Source organism: Sorex fumeus, unplaced genomic scaffold (genome assembly GCF_029834395.1).
Source record: "Sorex fumeus unplaced genomic scaffold, SorFum_2.1 ptg000014l, whole genome shotgun sequence".
In the NCBI taxonomy this organism is placed as follows: domain Eukaryota; kingdom Metazoa; phylum Chordata; class Mammalia; order Eulipotyphla; family Soricidae; genus Sorex; species Sorex fumeus.
Window position 1 is genome coordinate 14,300,831 of NW_026606071.1, and position 22,955 is coordinate 14,323,785.

Genomic DNA, 22,955 nt, shown 5'->3' on the forward strand with positions numbered 1-22,955 from the left:
GTGGGAAAAGTTACAGAGCTTTCAGGTTTAGGTCTCAGTCATGTAAATATCAAACACATTTCCCTTTACCAATACTTATTTTTACCCGCGAACCCCAATAGAACCCCACCTCCCAATTCCTGTGAGGCAGATGAGTTCTAGTTAACACTCTATCTACTTTGACTAGATTTATTGTTTCAATAAACGATGCACCATTATTATTTAGAGTTTACGACCCCCCCCACCCCCCAATCAGATATGCTGGAGAAGCTTTGTGAAATGATTTGCTTTCTACAGCTGGGTTCAAGAATTAAATGATGTCTGGTTTTGGATTTCTGCTATTTTACTTATTAACCCTGGAAGTATTTCTATTAAAAGTTAGATAGTTAAGAGATTGGTTTCTGTGCTCTGGATTCGTGACCGTGCCGGAGAGCCGCTCGTGGGGGGCAACTGGTGACCTCGGTAGGGCGTGAAGGACGGACCGGAATGTCCCCCTTCCCATGAGGTCCCTGCCGCCCCCACCCCCGGCTCAAACCTGCTGTCCACAAGGCTCCCGTGCGGCCGCCATCTTTCTTTCCAGAGAGGAGAGGGCGAGTGGGTCAACACCCTTTCCCCTCCGGGCAGGCATTCTGGCACAGTTTAACACATAGTCCATTTGCTTTTCTGCTCCAAACGGCTGGTTTTCTGTGTTAAGTCCTTATGCTTCTGGGGCCGTGGCCGTGCCGGAGAGCCGCTTGTGGGGGGCAACTGGTGACCTCGGTAGGGCGTGAAGGACGGACCAGAACGCCCCCCTTCCTATGAGGTCCCTGCCGCCCCCATCCCCGGCTCAAACCTGCTGTCCACAAGGCTCCCGTGCGGCCGCCATCTTTCTTTCCAAAGAGGCCAGGGTGAATGGGGCAACACCCTTTCCCCTCCGGGCAGGTTGCCTTCTACTCTAAAACCAATCAAATGTGGTGCACTACTCTTGGAGTGGTATTAGATATGAGATGTTGTGTGCCTGGTTTTGCCGCCACACTGTCCAGAGATAAGTTTATTCGTGGGTGAAGCTCAGCCCTAGCATGGAGAGCGGCCATGATCATGGTGGAGGTTGAGTTCTAGAGGTTTTCAGCTGCCAGGGCTGGGTCCCATGGGAATGGGGAGGGGTCTCACCTGCCCCCCTCCAGAGCACCCTGAATAAAACATGGGGTCCAGTGGCATGGCTATGGCAGTGTTGTTTTATGCTTTCTTCTGAGAGAGAAGGACAATGAATCATTGGATTGTGGCCTCTGCTGAGATTATCTGGCACCAACCAGAGGTGGTTTGTGGGTGTAACTGCTGAGCTGCCAGAAATGTGGGGGAACATGGGTGGACGTCATCCATTCCCATTTCTGTTGAACCCAGAGTATACAGTCACCAGTCCCGCATACCTGGGTTAAAGCAAATTCTAATCCCCACGGACAAGTAGATATATGGATGCCACAAGTGGGAATAGAAAGCTAGAAAAATGCCTAAGAAAACTTTTAAGCTTTTTTATTTGTGGAACATGAAATTTCTGGTTAAACTGAGGGTTATTTAGGAAGTCTAATAATATGATATTTTTGTCTGAAACATTTTTGAGATTAAAATTCATAGGATAATTTCTGGATCTGGGAGGCAAGATTGGGGATCCTACACAAAAAGTATCTAAATATCTTGAGTTTAAAAGCTGCAAAGGTAACAGAAAATTCAGCTTAAACCTCCTCTGCAAAGTGAATCTATGATATAAAATCAAGAATAAATATATGCTCAATGGAAACCAACTAGTTACTAAGTTAACAAAACAGTAATTTTACCATCTAAGTTTGAGATAAAAATGCATAAGTATGACTCTTAACTTGAAACCCAAGCTTAATAAATATCATAATAGACTATGAATAGCTATTTAAAACATGGCAGTAAAAAGTTCAGGAATCCCAAGAGATCTCATGCTAATCCAGTTTTTTTTAAACGTGCTATTTAAGAAAACAGAAAGCAAGTATAAATCTGATTATAAAAACAGAAAACTGTAGCCAGTAGGTCTGTGAAGTAACCCAATCTCTTGTTGGTTCTGGTTAGACTCTGACTACACAATGAATTTTCACAAATTAGGAGGGACAAGAGCAGTTATAAAGCAATCAGAAAATATTCACAGTGACTGCGGAAATGAATTGCTCTGAGGAAAAGTTTAAAATGGATTTATTTATCTTTTAGTAGTGAGGAATGAGAGCACATTTATGAGTCTTCAAGTCTGTGAAGTCTTGGAAATCCACCAAGGCCCCTGGAAAGTTGGCACCTATGTCAAAAATTCTATTTCACATTTCCCTTGTCTATGCTTGAGAATGAGATGCTATTCAGGCTACCTCAGCACCCCTCTCAGTAAGCCATGCAGCCAGCATTGGTCAGGCTGAGTCCTCGTTCTTCCTCAGTCCACAAATGGGAGATAGAGCTGAATGCACTTTAAGACTTTCATTTCGTGTCAAAACTTTCCTTTTAAGAGAATCCCAGACACCTGGGTAATAATTCAGGAGATTCTTTCAGCCTTAGAGTCAATGGGATATTCCAGGTCACACTGATCCTCAGCATATTCAAAGCCTTTGAGTCTAGCCTGAAATAAAACTTACTTCTCCATGATAACACATCAGAAATAGTAATCATCTCGATATCACAATTCTGCTCACACACCTTCACAGCTATTAGAAAAAGCTGTGTTGCTTGAAATTGTTCTGACAACAATTGCTGGAAACTCAGTGGTTTCTAGAAATACATGAATCTAATCTAATTTCTACCTTCTTCCTCAATTCTACAAGTAAGGAACCATTAACTTTCTACACTGGTGTAAGTCAAGGTCTATGCAACTTTAAAAGGAGATAACACAAATATTAAGGGGAGTGCGACTAGACTCAGAGCTAGATTAAGTTTCTATTTCTTCTTGAGAGCTGATTTTGATTACTCTGCTTATCTCCTCCCTCCAGTGTGTATTCAGTTCCTGGTGATTTCCTTGCCAATTAAAAGGCAGAAGAGCTGTAGTATGTGTAAAGAAGGCTAATGAAACCTGCTGTGAAGATAAAAGCCAAATGCAAGATGTAAAATGCATGATGTTCAAAACTGTTTTTGCTAGACATGAAGAATGTTCACATGCTTTGACCTGTAAACCTACTTCAGAGACTCCATCCTGAGAGTGTTTTAAGCTCAGAACTGTTCAATAGTGAAATAGTGTGAAATTCCTAAGTAGGAGAATGGCCAAGTTACAGTTGAAATGATAATTTGAAACTATTTAGGTTTAAAAGTGTTCATCAAGAGTTTTGAGAAGCACTGGGAAAGCATCATGATATTACAGTATAAGTTATGGTAAAAAATCAATGCAGATAACTATATATTTAGTATTAATCCATAATGAAAAATAAAATATGTGACAAGAAGACTTGAAAAAAAATACACTAAAAGGTTAATGATTGCTTTGGAATGGTGGGACTCTGGGTGTTTTATTTCCTGTTTCTACTTTACTACATGAAATAACTTTTCTTTTACAAATATAAATTACTGTAACAAAAATATATTTCCATTTAAAGGTGAGATTATTGAGCCAAATGGTTTCCAAAAGTCCCTTTAGCTTTACCTATATTCTGCCTTAAACCCTCTTAACCACAACTATTATGTCTTTATTAAAAAACTACTACAATTCTTTACAGTACTACTGTTGGTTAAGCGTATTTCTTCATGAGTATTAAGCTGATGATTCTTTTACCATGCAGAAGGCATGCAATACAAATTTACTGAATTTAACTTAAACTTAGGAAGTGAATGAGAGAGTATTACTGGAATTAATTACAGGCAATACAGATTTGCATACCTGTTTTGACACCACAAAGCCACAAAAACATTTGCTTTTATCTTCTCTACTGGATGGATTTCCCATTTATGAATAATAAAATTATTGCAGTATCTAAAGACAAACACTACAGATTGGGGATGTGGCTCAAGTGAGAGAACACAGGCCTTGACCTTGATTTCTCTGTACTGACCCATAGTACAGCACCACCAGGTGTAGCCCTGCTGGCCTCTAAGCTGGGTGTGGTAACCACAGTGAACAATAACAGAACAAATAAACAACCAGCAAAACAAATCTGATCTTTCACAGAACACAGTGCTCCAGGATATATGTCTTTCTAAGTCACTCTATTTCAAATAAGAGGTAGTGATATGACTCATTATGTGGTGACCTCCCTTTCTTCTTTCACAAGCAAGTAAAGGTAGATATCAAATAAAATTTTTTATGATCAGTGGACTAATACCATGTAAAGTGAGACACTGGTAAAACAATTTTAAAAATATACCCAGGTGGTGGGAGTGGTATATAGTAGTGCTTCAAGTATAAAACTATAATTTTTTTCATAATTTTATTTATGTATTTTTCTTCTTATATTTGTTTATTGAATCACTGTGGGAAAAGTTACAAAGCTTTCAGGCTTAAGTCTCAATCATACAATGATCAAACACCTTTCCCTTCACCAGTACTCATTTTTCACCACCAAGAACCCCAATATACCCCTCTTCCCATCCCTCCCAATGCCTGTGGCAGATGATTTCTACTTAACTTTTCTTTACATTGATTACATTCATTATTTTGACAAAAGATGCACCATTATTGTTTAAAATTCCCCCCCCCCCCCAACAATCAGAATTGCTGAAAAGGCATTGCAAAATACTTTGTTTTCTATAGTTGGTGATGAGAATCATATAATGATTTTGGATTTCTGCAAAGAGCCAGATAATTATGAGATTGGTTTCTGTGCATCTGGTGGTATGGCTGTACCAAAGAGCCACTCATGGGGGGCAACTCGTGACCTCAGTAGGGCATGAAGGATGAGCTGGTACCGCCCCCTTTCCCATGAGACTGCAGTTGCCCCGTCACCGCCGGCTCATACCTGGCTTTCCTATAAGCTCTGAGGTGGCGGCCACCTTGCTGCTGGGGGTTGGGGGGTAGGAAGGCGGAAGGGAACAACACCCTTTTCCTCCCGGGGAGGCATGGCGCCATTAAAACTATAATCTTTTATTAATAATATAAACAATATTTCAGCAAATTTAAATCATTTAAAACCATAACACAGTGATAAAACAACTGATTACCAAAAAAAAATTTAAAAATAATTTTTGGTTGTAAATGTGAATCAGTTCAGAAAAAGTCAGGTAATTTGTTTTTAAAATAATGTGATTCTTTTCATCTTGCCACAGGCATTCCAGTTAAGAGTATAAAGATTAATTCCTAAGAAATAGGTCACTATCTTTAGGGACAAGGCTTCATGGTTATTGCAAATGCAAGCACTGGAAAAAAAACAAGAATGATTAGAAAGGGGAGAAGGTTTTAGCTGACTGAAGAAGCTACATAGAATCATTGCATTTTGAAAATATAAAAAATACAAGTATTCTCTTATTATTCTAGAGGTTCCAAGGCAGTTTTAAGTTTAAATGGTTTAACTAATGCCCAGAATTTGAAATTTTATTTTTTTCCAAGCAAAATAAAAATACTAAACAGATTAAACAGAATCAGAACATAAAATTACTGTGTCAGGTTTAAACAGAATGAGAATGCATAATTCACCTTAATAAATATGCGATGTTTGGTGTCATAATTTCCTATAACTAAATTTGGGTGCATAGAGAGTCAAAAAGAGGGAATGAATATTTATATAATGGAGAGTGGATTTAAGAAAGAAAGATAATTGAAAAGGATGTCTTAGAAAATCTCTAAGAGAACAGAAACTAGTCACAACCACTAGAAAATTCTACTTTCAATCATGCAGTAGTGTTTGCCTTGGTTGCTGATAGCAGCAAAGAAAGCCTTGGGGAAATCTTTAATATCTCTAATGGGATTGCAATTATAAATACTGCAAGTCCTCTTAGATCTCTGGCAACAACTGTTACAAGGAGGTTTCTATCTACAAAAATCTTTGTCTATTTCTTTGAAGTTCATAGTAAACAAGTTAGATATACCTACTTCTCTTCTGAATTTGGTAGAGTAATTCTAAGGTTAAGTTCACGCTTTAGTATCAGTAGTCAATGTCTTAGTGGAAGAATCATCTGATACAACTTTACATTTTACTCTGTTTTTCTCTTTGAATTCCTTCATGTACATGGTGTGTGTGTGTGCGTGTGTGTGTATGTACTCATGCACATAAGCATGCACACAGGAAAAGAGAAAAGTAAAAGTTTTTCATTAAACAATCATAATTACACACGGGTAACATTAATTTAGAGAAAAGTAAAAGGGGTGAAAATGAAGAGGCATTCAATAGATAGCCTGTTATAAAAAATTATCAAAAACTTAAAAGCCCAGGAACCATTGATGTATCTCAGCAGTAGAGCCTTGCATGTGTAAGGGCCTGAGCACATACCTAGCACCACAAAAATAAAATTAAAAAAGACAAATTAATAACTAATAAGGTTACAGAAAACAAGGCAAAGAAGGTATTTTCACATCCTTCCCTATCCCATCCAATTTTAAAACCACTTTGAGATATGGCTGACATATAAAATTTGCACATCTTTAATGTATACAATATAGTGAGTTTAGGGTAAGTTTACATATGTGAAACCATCACCACAATAGATAAGCACATTATCACCTCCTAAAGTTTGTTACTACTCTTCATGAAATAATTCTGTATATTATATATTTTTCTTTGGGGGCCGTACTGGCAGTACTCAGGGACTACTATCGGCACTGTGCTTGGAATTATACCAATAGTGCTTGGGGAAGACCCATGCAGTACTGGGAATTGAACGTGGACCTCCTTCATGAGAAAGTATGTTTACAGTGCAGCCAGTTAAGCAATTTCTTGCCCGGCAGTTTTACATTTTAAAAAAATTTCTAGGTTTCATTACAGTCTATTGACATATATTATATAAACATCATTTTACAACCATTATGCAACATTGAGGGCTATACGGCCATTTTCAAAACAAAGTTTCTGCTTAGTATCCTAAAAATAGTTAGCAGAGATGTGATATGGCATCTGCATCTTTTAAAATATTATTAGTAAAATAATAAATTAAGATTATAATTATATATGGTCTTTTTCATAAATGCTATATGAATTATTAAAGTAAATAAGCAAGAAAAAACTAACTTAAACTTGGCGAAACAAGCGGCTACCCAAAGTAAAAGAGGGTTGGTAGGAGGAAGGAGAGAAGTATTTTTCAAGATGTGAGTAGTGATAATTATACACATATAGAGGTGTGAAATAAAAAACCTGAAATTGCATTTATAAATGCAAATAAAAATTTTAAGACTAAGATTTTAAGGAATTATTTCTCAAAGCTTGTAAGATTTCATTGCATTTGACCACTTTGTTCTGTATGTAGCACTGTAGCACTGTCCTCCCGTTGTTCATCGATTTGCTGGAGCAGGCACCAGTAATGTCTCCATTGTGAGACTTGTTGTTACTGTGTTTGGCATATGGAATATGTCACAGGGAGCTTGCCAGGTTTTGTCGTGTTGGCAGGATACTCTTGGTAGCTTGCCGGGCTCTCCGAGAGAGACAGAAAAATCAAACCCAGGTTGGCAGCATGCAAGGCAAACACCCTACCTGCTGTGCTATTGCTCCTGCCCTGTACTGTATGTAGGATGACTATTATGCAATAGTTATTTTGTTAGTACAAAAATCAGAAAAAAAATTATGACTTTAAAAAGATAAAGCGTATGAAAATCATATAACAAAATTCTGTTCTCTATTGAAATTATGAAGCTTAGAAGCATTATAACTTTGGGTATCAATTTTAAAAAATATTTCAGGCCGGGGGGAGAAGAAAGGGGTTAAGCTACTTGTCTTGCAAATAGCTGACCCCAGTTCAATCCTACGCACCCCCCAAAACTTCCAGGAATGATCTCTGAGCACAGAATGAGGAATATGCCCTGAGCACCACCTGATGTGGCCCCTAAAATCAAAACCTAACAGAAAATTATTTCTTCTCTGGATTTTTCCACTGCATACTCACCTTAGCTAGCCACTTTACTCGAGATAATTCTGTCTCTCCTTAAAGGAGCTACTGGGAACCAGCATCAAATCTAACCTCTGGGATTCACTTCTTCCAAGGTGTTAGACTATCCATTCATCCCAGTCTAACTCCTATCATTGGTTATTATTGGTCAGAGAATAGCCACCCCTTCCTTACTGAGAAGTCTGCATTTTAAGGAGAGAAGAAAAGACTTATGTAATTCATATTCTCCCAGTTTCTCCCTCCTGTTCCATACCTTCTCCATCCACCATCAAAATCAAAAAACTCTTCTCTAACCTGCAGGGCACATATAACCACCAGTCTCTTGGGAAATGCACAACCCCTCCTCCTACCTCTCTTACCATAACACAAAATATTGTAAGTCCTTGTCACACACCCAGAGTAATATGAATAAGAAGCTCTGGTATAACAAGAATTTGAATAAGGTTTAAAATCAATGCCTGAAATCTATTTTACACTCCTTTAGGCCCAGAATGGCAAAAATAAAATATCTTCAGCAAAATATTAGCCATCATAATAAACTCCACAGTTTGTGAATGTGAGACCCTGTGATGCAGAAGGAGCCATTTCACTTTCGGTATTCAAAAGCTCGAACACTAATTTGGGAGTGTCTTGCCTGCTTTCCCATCTGTTATTTGTCCTTTCTTTCTAGGTTTTAATTAGCCCTTTGAACAGAAGGTGCAAGTGATGGGAGTACTTAATTTAATAAAATATGTCACAAAGGTTCTCATAGTGACCAGTCTCTGCTTACTAATAGAAATCTAGGCTTTTGTCACTTTTTTTGCTTGTTCTTCCCAATATCTATCAGAATGACTTTGCTTTGGTTTAAGGCTTTTCTCAAAAAAGAGTCACATTAAAAAAATACCTTTCATGTAATCTTTAAAAACTAAGAAAAATTTTTATTTGGATGCAGTTTTAAGTTTTTAAAAATTCTGAATTTTAAACATGTCAGAGTGTAGCTGAAAAAATTCAGCGATCCATTTAGAAAATATGTATTATCTTTGTGCCACACAGTTGAGACCAACCTATTTGCATTGTCTGCGCAATAATGCCATTGTCAAATTTGAACCTTGTTTTTTCCCATTTAGGACACACATCATAGATTTCTTAATAAACAGATTAGTAAGGCACTCATTTGAAACTAGAGGAATTAACCGTACTTTTGATTACAAAGTTAATAGATCTGTACACTGAAAAAACTGTCTAAAAATAATCTGTTTATAAAACAATGCTAAAATTGATCAAAATTTCAATGAAGTGTTATTTTATAAAGATTCAGTAACACAATGAGAGCTATTAATAAATAGAATAACAAGATACACTTTTAGACAACTTATCTAAAAGTTCAACATAAGGAAGAAAATTCAATTATTGATATATTATTATATCCATTTATTGGAATGTTGGCTAGTGATTAAAATAGCTTTACAAAAAGAATATTGTATATACAAATATATTCACTTCGCATTAATCCAAAAAATTATAAAATAATTCCTATGTCATGATTCATTTTATTTATTTATTTTTTAAATTTTTATTAGTGAGACACCATGAGGTACAGTTGCAGACTTACAAATTTTTGTGCTTGGGTTTCAATTATACAATGACCAAATACCCATTCCTCCACCAGTACCATTTCCCACCACCATGGATCCCAGTATCCTTCCCACCCCCCCATCCCCCCCACCCCTCCCCTGCTTCTGTGGTAGGGCATTCCCTTTTGTTCTCTCTCTCCTATTGGGTGTTGTGGTTTGCAAAATAGGCAATGGATGGCAATCATGTTTGGTCTATAGTCTACTTTCAGCATGCTTCTCCCATCCTGGGAGGATCCTCCCAACACCCTTTATTTGGTACTCCCTTCTCTATCTGAGCTCTTTTCCCCTAGCATGTGTGGCTGGCCTCCAAACCATGGAGCAAAATTCCTGGTACTAATCTCGGCCATTCTTGGGTGTTAGTTTACTATTTTGTTACTTTATGTTCCCCAGATGAATGCAATCTTTCTGTGTCTATCCCTCTCTTTCTGAGTCATTTTGCTTAACAAGTCATGATTCATTTTAAAGTCGTTTACTCATTAAGAACAAAATCTCAACTTAGATGATATTCTTTTGTTTACTCATTATATATTCTTTTTTTTTGCTTTTTGGGTCACACCTGATGATGCACAGGGGTTACTCCTGGCTCATGCACTCAGGAATTACTCCTGGTGGTGCTCGGGGGACCATATGGGATGCTAGGAATTGAACCTGGATCGGCCGCGTGCAAGGCAAACGCCCTACCCGCTGTGCTATCCCTCCAGCCCCTACTCATTATATATTCTTTGGAACTTTTCTTATTAATTAACAAACGGCAATGAATGAGATGCATAATCTCCCATTTTAGAAGTAAAAATTTGGGGGGATACTTGTTCATACGTTATATAGAAAAAAGATGTGATCCACCCCACCCCCCAACTTCTCTTAAATACCAAATTACTCTGAAATTGTTCTGAAACTGCCTGAAAGGTTAATAAATACAGTAAATGCTAAATTGCATGCAGAATCTTGCAACTTCCGATACCATATTTCAGTTTTAAAGTCTGATCCCATAATGAATGTTTTCCTTAGGAGGATGTTTTGCATTTATTTATGATGATCAATATTTAAGTATATGCCTGAAAAGTGACATGATTTAGATAAATAACCAAATGTACCAATGCAAAAACTAAGATTTTACTTCATCCTAAAATATTAAAATAAGCCATCATAAATAGTTTATACAAATTCCTAGCTATGCCATAAAAATAGGTATAAAAAGGAAGTTTTATGACTGAGCAAAAAAATGTAAATAAAGCATTTATTTGCTGAAACAGTACAGAAACAAAGTTATAAATTGTGTTCAAGGAAACTGTAGGCTTGGAAAGAGCAACTTAACAATTTTGTTAAAATTTAGTATCAATGGTGGATTTTATTAAAATGCAAAAATAATGATAAAACAATGATAAAATGTTCAGATCATTTTATGAATAATTTTTCACGGTTTGAAACATAACTTGGATTCTTTTTCTTTTCTGTTTTGATTTTGGTTTTCTTTTTTACTCAGGCCCTAGAAGGCAGGGCAACTATCTCAGTTTTTCTCAGTACAAGCATAGCTTCTGGGGACATCACAATTATCTCTGTTTTGCTGAAAAGACAGAAACTCTTTTTTTTTCCTCTCACATGAGTAGATAATGTTCTCTTCATTTTACTTTCCTCCCTCAGTTACAGTAAAGAACCTGCACTGTTAGCCTTTTTACCATTACAATAATGAGGTCAGACTACCACTGTTTAACCTATCTTAAAGGTGTTTTGTTTTTAACCATTAAAACAGAGATTAAATGTCCTCCTCCACAGTGCTGAGATAATTCCACCTGTTCAGTCAAATTTTCACCCCTCTGTTCATTTTCTGGGCAGGCTGCCTGTAATTACTCTTAGGGGGGCAAGAAAGACTTGAACATTTAAGTTCTTATCTTTCTCTCTAAAGTCAGACTTGGAAGTTTACTTCTCCTAACACTACTGATCACTCTGATAAATTTCTTTCCTTTAAAATGAATGTTTAAATTCTGTCAAAAAAATTTCCATTGACTTTTAACATCAAACCTTTAAATAAGACATGCTCAGGAATGTATGCAGTGTTTAGCTTAATGCCTGACAGAAAACAGCATCTGGCCCAGATAATGCATTCAATAAATTAATTTTAATGCATGAATCTAAAAGAGAAAGATTATAAACTAGCCCTTAAAATACATATCAAAAAACTGATGAAAGAAAAACATGGCACATAATCCACAATGGTGACAGCCAGAAATAATCAGTGAATATCTGAGGATGTGCCCTATTACTCAGAGAATAGCCCATAAACACACATAGATCACATTATGTGTATTAATTTGTAACTTTGATGTTGTGATTACTATGGAGTGAAATTTTTATATGCACTAAATATTCTTTTTCAGTGTTATTTTAATAGCTACACAATATTTCGATAAATGAGTGCAACCATTTGTCAATAATAACTTTCTTCCTTGCTGCTGAAGTTTTAGGCTTTCCCATTCTTGGCACTATTAGTATTGATAGAGATAGCTCTAACATTTTTGTATTACTGAAGCTTTATGAATATTCATGATGATTTCCAGATGATAAACAATTAGAGGCAGAATATTAAGATTTTTGCTGTATGTGTAAATAAATAATCTTTTAGTAATTTAAATCCATATTTGGAGTAGCTTGAGGCTGCTTGATGCCTGCAAATATGCTTTGCTGGGTCTTCATCTACTGTTTTCAACATTTTCACCCTGATTTTATATTTTCAAGGTGCATCAAAGCAGTCATTCTCCAACAAGCTGGTTTCTGAACCCTCAACAAAGGCTGGAAACTTGTCTCTCCTTCATTAAAAATAGCTCCATGGGTATTTCCAGCCGTTCGCTCATAACCAGCTGGGGTAGTCTACGTGCCTTTCCAATCTTTTTCTAGTAGCAAGCACATTTTTAAAAAATGAATTTTGTTTTCTTAAAACTTTTCAATTCTTTACTGTTCTTTTCCAGAACCCATGAAATAAAACATGAATTAGTTTGTTTCAACTAAACAAATAAAACTTGCCTCTTTCACTATTTTAATAAAAATGAACTTTAACTTTTAAGAAAGCTTGAAATAAAAGAAAATCTTTAAAAATTAAAGCTCTGCATAAATAATATTCTAGAATATCATCAGTATTTAAAAATATTTCTCTAGGGGCCAGAGCAATAGCACAGTGGGTAGGATGTTTGCCTTGTACACGGCTGACCCAGGTTCTTTTCCCAGCATCCCATATGGTCCCCTGAGCACTGCCAGGGGGTAGTTCCTGAGTGCATCACTGGGTGTGACCCCAAAAAGCAAAAAAAAATTCTCTATTGGAGCTAGATAATACAGAGGGTAAAATGCTTGCCTTGCACGCAGTCAATCTGGGATTCAATTCCTAGTATCTCACATGGTCCCTCAAGCACTGACAGGAGTGATCTCTGAGTATAGAATCAGGAGTAAGCCCTGAGCACAGCTGGGTGTAGCCTCAAAACATATAATATATATAATACTGCTGAAGAATAGCCAGTGTGTGCAAAAGTATTCACTTACATAGTAAGACAAAATTAAACTTATATAAAAAGTTTACACATGTATATGGGCTGGAGTGATAGCACAGTGGTAGGGCGTTTGCCTTACAAGCAGCCAACATGGCCAACCCGAGTTCGATTCCTCCGGCCCTCTCGGAGAGCCCGGCAAGCTACTGAGAGTATCTTGCCCACATGGCAGAGCCTGGCAAGCTACCCATGATGTATTCAATATGCCAAACACAGTAACAACAAGTCTCATGATGGAGACGTTACTGGGCCTGCTCGAGCAAATCGATGAACAATGGGAGGACCGTGACCATGACCATGACATAAAAAACATATCTATATCCATTTGGTATACAATGTAACAAGGGGTTGGAGAGAAATACATGGGTTAAGGCACCTGCCATGCATATGGCTGACCCTGGTTCAACCCTTGCATATAGATGGCACTGCATCTGGTCCTTAATACCACCAGGAGTGACCTTTGAGCACAGTCAAGAGTAAGCTCTTCAAAGCGGAGGAAGCAGCTGGAATAGAGAAGGGATCACTAAGAAAAAGATTACTGGAGGAAGCGGTCAGGATGGGAGATGTGTGCAGAAAGTAGATAAAGGACCAAACATGATAACCTTTCAGGGTCTGTATTGCAAACCATAATGCCCAAAAGTAGAGAGAGATTATGGGGAATCATGTCCGCCATGGAGGCAGGGGGAGGGTGGGAAAGGAGGGGTATGCCGGGGATATTGGTGGTGGGGAATGTGCACTGGTGGAGGGATGAGTGTTTGATCATTGCGTGATTGTAACCCAAACATGAAAGCTTGTAACTATCTCATGGTGATTCAATAAAATTAAAAAAAGAAAGAAAGAAAATACTGCCTCCAATTTCACCAGGAATTTTCACATATTGGGAAATAGTCAAGTTGCTTCGTGGTGGATGACACAAGTGTTCCAAACTTTAAAATCTCATTTGAAATCTCAAATGTTGTTATTGGCTTTAAATACTGCCTGTTAATTTCCTTGAAGTAACAGGCTCACTTCGTTCATTTCTGAGAAAATATCTGTCAATTAACCAAAATCTAATCATAGTTTGTCTATAAGTTGCTTTTGTAAATAAAAGTAGTGTTCATGGGTGGCAGAAAAAAAAAGAGTAAGCTCTGAGCACCACTGGGTGTGACACCAAAATCCAAATAAAGAAATATAACCAAGAATTCTAGATCAATGTAACCGGAATGATTTTATGTTTTTGTTGGTGTTCTGGTTTTTGTGTCACATCTGGCAGTGTTCAGAGATTACTTCTGCCTCTATGCTCAGGGATCACTCCTAGAAGACTTGGGTAACCATACAGGGTACCAGGATCAAACCCACGTCAGCTGTGTACAGGGCAAGTGCTTTTATCCATTGTACTATCTCATTGTACCCAAAATAATTTTTTCCAGAATGATTTTTTAAGATGCTAACCAAAAAACAGTGCTCTACTAATTTAAGTGGACACAAATAATATGCATCTGTCTACTTAGGTTTTAAAATTTAGCACCTTAACTATTCTCGGAAAATATACAGATTGAGTTTAGAGTGATTTTATAAATAATTAGTTGCTGATTTTACTAATAGCCACTATAAGTTGAAGAACAAAAAAAATGATCATTTTAAAGTACCCAGATCAAGCACAGGTAGGCTGCATGCAAAGTAAATGCCCTGCCCACTGTAATATTGTAATATTGTTCTGGCCCCACATTTTAAAAATGTGCTTTAAAAAAATTACTTTCATGAAGCTAATCATGAACAATTTGTCATTATCCAATAATATATACAAAGAAATTTCTATAACTTTTACAAGTTCACAGCATACCATCATGGAAGGTAACTGGGGAATTCTAAATAAATGCATGGTAGCAAGAAATTCTTACTGTTCCCTCCCATACCTTCCATAAAATCTGACGGTAACATTTGAGTTCTTTGCTGATGGGGAACAATCTATTGAGGAAAGAAAAACTCCTAACAGAGTGCAGAGTTGAAAGAGCCTGCAAAGGCAATTAGTGATTCATAATAAAGCTCTGAAATGAAAATACTGTGAAGCAACCTGATAGTTTTTGACCCCCTTTTATTGTGAGTTCCCTATCACGTTGTTCTTATAACTGGAAGAAATTAGACCCACACATGTGTATACACACACACACACACACACACACACACACACACACACACACACACACAAGGCATTAATCTGTTTGAAGCCTCATCAGGCTGTGCTCAGGGCATACTCCTGGTTCGTGGAAGTGCTTGGAGGGGAGGGCGACAGGGATTTAGAGCCTTACCCCCTTGTACTATCTCTCTGGTCCCAAAAGACATATTTTAAGATTAAAAATTTCCCACTAGCTCTTGTATTTTTCACACAAAGCTTGTGTCTGTTCACAGAAATAATGATGCCCTGAATGTAAACAATGCATTTCCCTTCACACATGGCCATTAGATTACCTTATGCTGATGCTTTGTTACATTAATGTGCTTTGTCTATTGTAATCAGCTTTGCCTGTCACAAAGGACTAGAAGCTTAAACCTACTTTAGCGGGTGGAGAGAGGCTAATCAAAGCTCTATCTTTTCCTCCAGGGCTGCCCTCATTCTTGACTCTGAAAGTAAAATGCCGTGTCTCCTCACAGCAAGGATTTTTTTCGGTTGACAATTCATTGCTTATTTAATTTTTCTATTTGTATGTTATATATGTCTCAAATTGTCATTCCTTACATATGCCTATTCATAATCAGACACTTTTGTGAATTACTACCATAAGAATTTGTAAGTAGGGAGAAACCTCCAGTGAGAGCATATATCTAGAATGTTCCTGGTCCTGAGTTCAGTTCTCAACACATTAGGCCCACCAGAGCACCACCAGGTGTGGCTCTGGTGTCCCCCAGACCCTCAAAGTGTGCCCTGCTGGACCACAGCATCACAGAAAGTGACCCTCAGTTCCCACCACTTACCCCACCGCTGCTGGGTGTGACCACTATAAAAAAAATAGGAGTTTGACTTTGGGAATTATTTTAATCAAAGAGAGAAATAATTTGGGTCAGTTAAATCTGAACTTCTATCTGTTGGTGAACCATTGGGTTATTATTTTTTTTTAATTCTTGCCTACTGAATGTCTCATAAATAAACCCATGTTATTCCCAGTGGTGCTTGAGCTCTTAGAAAGACTGACTCTCAGATAATGTAAGAACCTGCCAGGAAGACTTCTATGAGCGCAATAATTCATATGCCTTCCATTCATATGTTAAAGTGCTCTTGACTAATAACAAAAGAAATAAGTAGGACCTAGTTGTTTTTGTTTGTCTGTTTGTTTTCCAGAACTAAAGGCTTCTACCAAATCCAGTTAACCTAGTTAGAGGTAAGGTACCAGCTTGTTTAAAGCAGACTATGTGTTCCATCAACTGCTCTCTGCATGTGCTTCTGAATTATTTACTAGCAATGCTGAAGAGATGGATGAGCATCTCTAGCTTGGAATCCCAGCTACATGGCAACAATGAATAGAGCTTTACTTTATTGTGCTGTCACCACTGAAATGTGAATACTATTCTGCAGGTCAGAGGCTGCAGTCATACTGCAGAAGTATGACTGTAACCTCCAGGGGAGATTAAGGTTGTTAAAATCTAGAGGGACTCAAAAAACTGAAAACAAAAATTTCACAGGATTTAGTTATTCCACTTTTGGACCTTTACCCAAAGAATAAAAACAATAGCAATACTAATTTAAACCACTGATTTTAATTGGGGGTAACATTGTTTACCCCCAATTAAGAGCAAAGAGTTGGAAACAAAGTACTCATATAGGTTGAATAAAGAAGAGATGGCAGGATCAGAGAGGGAGTACAGTGAATAGAGTGCTTGCCTTAACATAGCTGACCTAGCTTAATCCCAAAGCCCCTATATACTCCCCCTGAGTACAGTGCCTGAGTACAGTGCCAGAAATAAGCCCTGAGCACCGCTGGGTATGACCCTCACAACCCACTCACCCCCAAAATAGAGACAGCACATGTAAAGTCAGGAGTACTACCTAGCTATTTAAAAAAGATGAAATTCTGCCATTTGTAACAACACAAAGGGAAATAAAGAATATCATGCTTAGTATACTAGAAAAATATGTCAGATGGAGAAAACACCATGATATTACATATATGTAGTATATATATGCATGTATATATGTATATATATAAACAACACAAATAAGCTAGACAAAACAAAAATAAACACCGAGTCTTTAAATGTTTATTTGTATTTATCAGAGGGGAAGGATTTGGAAGAGAGGAAACAATCCAGTCAGTGAGGTCAACTGTATGGTGGGTGATAGAATTGAACCTGTAATAGGGAACTAAATACATGCAGTATAAACAAATGCTGATTTTTAATGATGCTCCCATCAGGCTTATATTTTATTGATTTTTTAAAAGTATAACAAAAATCTTAGATGGTGGAGAGCAAGCTAAAAGTAGGTTGGTTGCAGAGTGGAACAATGCCAAAATCAAAGAAACCTATTTCTTCCAGCACTTCTGGTAGTGATGGTGAGAGTGAGGTTGACAAACAGAGAGGGAAAAGCAAGTTACTCCAGAAAAACCTGTAAAGAAGCGAAAGCCTGGTACACCTTTTAGAGTCCTTCCCTTTGTGCTGACAGTAGCACAGTGGTGACAACATGTTTCAGACTTGAAAACTACGATGTGCCAGAGTTCACGACTTTAAAGGGAAAGTCCTCATTGATATTCAAGAATATTGGACAGATCCAGAAGGTGAAATAAAACTAGAAATAAACAATATTTCTTTAAATCCTGAGCAATGAGACCAGCTGAAGGGAGAGGTACCTTACACTGATGATGCAATTAGAAAACAGAAAAAACAGTCATATAGATAGGCCTATTATGTTCTTCTTGTTTTTCAGTTTGGTTTTGTTTCCTAAATATTACCATACAAGTTTCTAAGTGACTGTATATTTGGATTACAATAATTTGTAAGATGAACACTTTTTTTATCCGCCTGTATTAAAGATCTGAGTGAAGCTAATTGTCAGCTGTTAAGAGGAATGCTTGCATCCACCACCTAGTAATAAAAGAAAATCAGGCAACACACAAACACAATCTTCGCTGGGGTAATTGTTGCGATTGGAATTTGGGGACAGAGGTCAAGGATGCTACAGAGCATCCTATAAGGCACAGGGTAGTCCCACAATAAAGAATTATCCAGTTTAGTATTTCAATAGTGCCCAGGTTGAAAAATCCTCCTTAAGGAAATGAAACAAAGATAGACAAAAGAAGAGTATTCCCTTTGAGTCTTCAGAAAAAGTTACCACCCAGGCAGACTAGAGATTCAGAATTTCATAACAGACAAAGCTGCCAAACAGAAGCCTAATGACGAGAACATTCAGAATATTCTGATAAATGAGTTTAGTAAACATGGACACACTAGTGTATAGACTCAATTCCAGAAACACATGTAATCATAAATTGATAGTGCTCACTGCTTTTATTTGACTACACAGGATATTTGTGAGTTAAACGAAAAATAAAATAGCAAACAGATGTTAACCCATCTAAAGTACTTTGGTACTTTAGGTATAGCCATTTTTGATCCACTTAAAATCTTTTTTTGTTTGAAAAAGTGTTGGGCTGGCGGAAGGAGTACAATAAATAACTTCAGTGTTGTGACACATGAGAAAACCTCCAGCTATTTTCAGATTTTAATCATCTTACGCACATTACAGATGCAGGTTTTTGGCAGATGCTCAGAGGAAAGAGCTTTATCAGTTCTCAGCATCTAATTACTTATCCTAGACAAAATTAGGCAAAATTCCAAGAATACAGAAGACTCATGTTCTGTCGGGAGTTATTAATTACAAACAGACGAAGAAGCATTAATTTGTTTTGGTGAACATGCCAGGGTGTGGACAGCTCTGTCAAAGAGCATGGGAAGTGGAGATTGGGGAGAAGGTGAGTTACAAGGCTCAGCTGGTAAAGGAAAAGATTAGAAGCAGATGGCCCAGATTTGTGTCTTTTAGCCAAGTTCCTACAAAAATATTCTTGTGAAGCTTAAATTCAGTTGATGCCTGATTGTCCTATTCTTGACAAAGAATCTAAATTCTTTTTTTTGAAAAATAAACAATGTTTTGTTTTGCTTTTGTCTTAAAGACTTTAAATAGTTCAACACACTCTGACAACATACTCTATACATATTTGCACAAACACAAAAAAAGACAAGAAAATAATAGACCAAACTTTAAATAGTGATATTTTAGGATTGTGAGATTATAGAGGATTTAAATTTTCTTTTTTTTATTTCTGGGATGTTCAACACATTTCTATAATTGTTTTTTATTATTTCAAAATAAACTGTACCAGAATAATTGTATCCCTTCTGTATTTTTATCCCATTTCTTAATTATTATCTAGTTCTATCTATACTGCTAACCTTTAAGTACTGACATGGTCATTTATGCTGAAAAGAACCAATGACCTATCAAAGGGACTAAATAGATCAAAATCTCATCTAGGGCTATCTGTAAAATAGCTGGATGTCTATACAGTTAATTTTAATGAAATTCTTTAACAGGTATGATACATGGTATCAGATGCCAGTATAAAAATATCATATGATATTTATGAAATAATATAGGTTTGCAAAGATTTAAAGCGTTCATTTTAATATAATACTAAGAAAATTCAAATGACTAAACTTACATATATCAAAGCAAGGGCCTACAGCTTCCTCCTCAAAAAAATCGTTAGCGAAAACCACCACTTCAGGTTCAAAGCAGAGTCACATCAAACACTGATAGGTATTCCCATCAAAAAGAAACATAGCCTCTTAAAATTCAAGTCTAGGTAATTAAGCAAAGGAAAATGAAAGTTTAAAACCTGAAGTAAATCACTATGACTATCTCTCAGCTAATGAAGTTGTCGATATGACAAGAAGTGAAAAATAAATTACGCCCCCTGTGATCCTGGAAGCAGGTAAATGATCTGTCTTATTCACTAGCTTTTCCAGTTTCACACCGTTAACCACTGGGAAATTTTGCTTGATTGATGACAATTTCCCGATGAGCCCAGGGCTACACACATATTCACAGAGCTTTCTGAAAATAGAAACTCCAGTAATTTTTCAGTTTAAAATACCACTTAAAAATATCATGCATGGAAGGTATGGTGGGAGATATTTTGAGGCTGAAAAATGAAAATATATGGTCACTGATAATACCACTTTGGGGTAGAGATGGGCCAACAGGTAGTACTTTAGACCAATAGTTCCTCATCTGCTCAATGCTCTGACTTTGACTGATCTTTGGCTGCTCATGTATCCTTCACAGAGCAAAGTTTATCTATCCTATTTCTAATTCCTTCAAATTTTGAATGTCCATGAGATAAGATACTAGCAGAAAATAATACATTTCCTTCTTATTTATATAATAATACATTACCTTCTAATAATACATTTCCTTTCAGTTTAACTAAAACATTAATCTTGACCCAGAAAAATTAGTCCAGTAATAATATTTTTATATCATCAACAAACACATTACTAAAATTCAGCAATCCTTCTCATGGTCCATTACAACCATTATCCCTTCCAAAAGTAGTCATTAATTCTTTTTTTTTTATTTTTAAATTTTTTTTATTTTATAAACTAGTTCACAATATTTGATTACATTTACTATTCAAACACCAATCCCACCCTCATTACACCTTCCCACAATCATATTTTGGGTATTTCCATCCCGAATCCCAATCCCTACCCCAAAGCAGAAACGAAATAATATAATATTTCCCTCTAAGATTGGTTGCCTTCTACTTTTTTTTTTTATCATTTTTTTATTAGTGAAACACCATGAAGTACACTTATAGACTTATAAATTTTTGTGCTTGGGTTTCAGTTATACAATGATCAAGTACCCATCCCTCCACCAGTTTCCATCCTCCCCCACCACGGGTCCTAGCATCCCTCCCATCCCCCATCCTCCCCCCCCCCCCCCCCCCGTCCCACCCTGCCGCAGTGGCAGGGCATTCCTCCCTGTTCTCTCTCTCTTCTTTTGGGTACTGTGTTTTGCCAGAGAGGCATTGAGTGGCAGTCATGTTTGGTCTATAGACCACTTTTAGCATGTCTCTCCCACCCTGGGAGGGTCTTCACAACACCCTTTATTTGGTGCTCTCTTCTCTATCTGAGCTTCCTTCTCACCTAGCACATGTGGCTGGCCTTCAAGTCATGGAGCAAAATTCCTGGTACTAATCTGAGCCCTTCCTGGGTGTTAGTCTCCCGTTTTGTTGCTTTATGTTCCCCAGATGAATGCAATCTTTCTGTGTCTATCCCGCTCTTTCTGACTCATTTCGCTTAACATGATACTTTCCATGTAGTACCACTTGTATGTAAATTTCATAACTTCATCTTTTCTAACAGCTACATAGTACTCCATTGTGTAAATGTACCAAAGCTTCTTTAACCAGTCATCTGTTCTCGGGCACTCAGGTTTTTTCCAGATTTTGGCTATTGTAAAGAGTGCTGCAATGAACAAACACTTGCAGATGTCACTTCGACTATACATTTTTGCCTCTCTGGGATATATTCCCAGGAGTGCTATAGCTGGGTCAAATGGGAGATCGAATTCTAATTTTTTGAGAATCGTACATACTGTTTTCCAAAAGGGTTGGACCAGCCTGCATTCCCACCAGCAGTGAAGGAGGGTCCCTTTCTCACCACATCCGTGCCAGCACCTGTTGCTTTTGTTCTTGTGGATGTGGGCCAGTCTCTGTGGTGTGAAATGGTATCTCATTGTTGTTTTGATCTGCATCTCTCTGATGATTAGTGATGTAGAGCATTTTCTCATGTGCCTTTTTGCCATTCGGATTTCTTCTTTGCGAAAGTTTCTATTCATTTCCTCGCCCCATTTTTTGATGGGGTTGGGTGATTTCTTCTTGTGTAGTTTAACCAGTACCTTGTATATCCTTGAAATCAACCCCTTGTCGGATGTGTATTTGGTGAATATTCTTTCCCATTCTGTAGGCTGTCTTTGTATTTTGGTCACTGTTTCTTTTGAGGTGCAGAAGCTTCTTAGTTTAAGATAGTCCCATTTGTCTATCTCTGTTTTCACTTGCTCGGCCAATGGCGTGACGTCTTTGAAGATACCACTAACTTCAATATCGTGGAGAGTTTTGCCAACTTTGTCTTCAATAAACATTATGGATTCCGGTCTGATATTGAGGTCATAAATCCATTTCGATCTTACTTTTGTGCATGGCGTTAGGCAGAGATCTGAGCCCACTTTTTTGCATGTAGCCGTCCAGTTTTGCCAGCACAATTTATTAAAGAGGCTTTCCCTGCTCCATTTCACTTTTCTTGCCCCCTTATCGAAGATTAGATGATTATATGTTTGGGAGGAGATGTCAGTATATTCAACTCTATTCCATTGGTCTGCAGCTCTGCTTTTGTTCCAGTACCATGACTTCTAACACCATAGGTAAGTTTTGACTTTTTATTTTAAACCTCTTTTAAAATAGTATTTCAGAGACTTGTTTTGTTATGGGAACATTTTAAGCCAATAAGAAATATCTGAGTTTAATACACACTGTGATGTTTATTTATAAATTACCCATCATCTTCTTGCTTTGTAGTATCACATTGTGATATATTTCACCATTCTACTGTTAAAGAGCATTAGGGAATTGCTAATAACAACCCCAGTGTGGAGTTGCTATGGCCAGTGCAACACAGCACTTACTATGTCTTTTTTGGGTGGTCAAATACAAAATTTTCAATTGGGTATATATCCAGGTGTAGAAATGTTAGATCACTGGCAATGCAGATTTTGAAAACCTAGATATTGCCAACAGTTTTT

General features: G+C 37.2%; 1 protein-coding gene and 1 pseudogene across 4 annotated transcripts in view; one reads left to right on the forward strand and one right to left on the reverse strand.

The window, feature by feature from the left end:
- The window catches only part of ANKRD44 (ankyrin repeat domain 44), a 344,812-nt gene that overhangs the window by 43,817 nt on the left and 278,040 nt on the right, over positions 1–22,955 (reverse strand). The gene's annotated exons all lie outside the window — the stretch shown is intronic.
- LOC130021063 (activated RNA polymerase II transcriptional coactivator p15-like) lies at positions 17,598–17,990 on the forward strand (annotated as a pseudogene).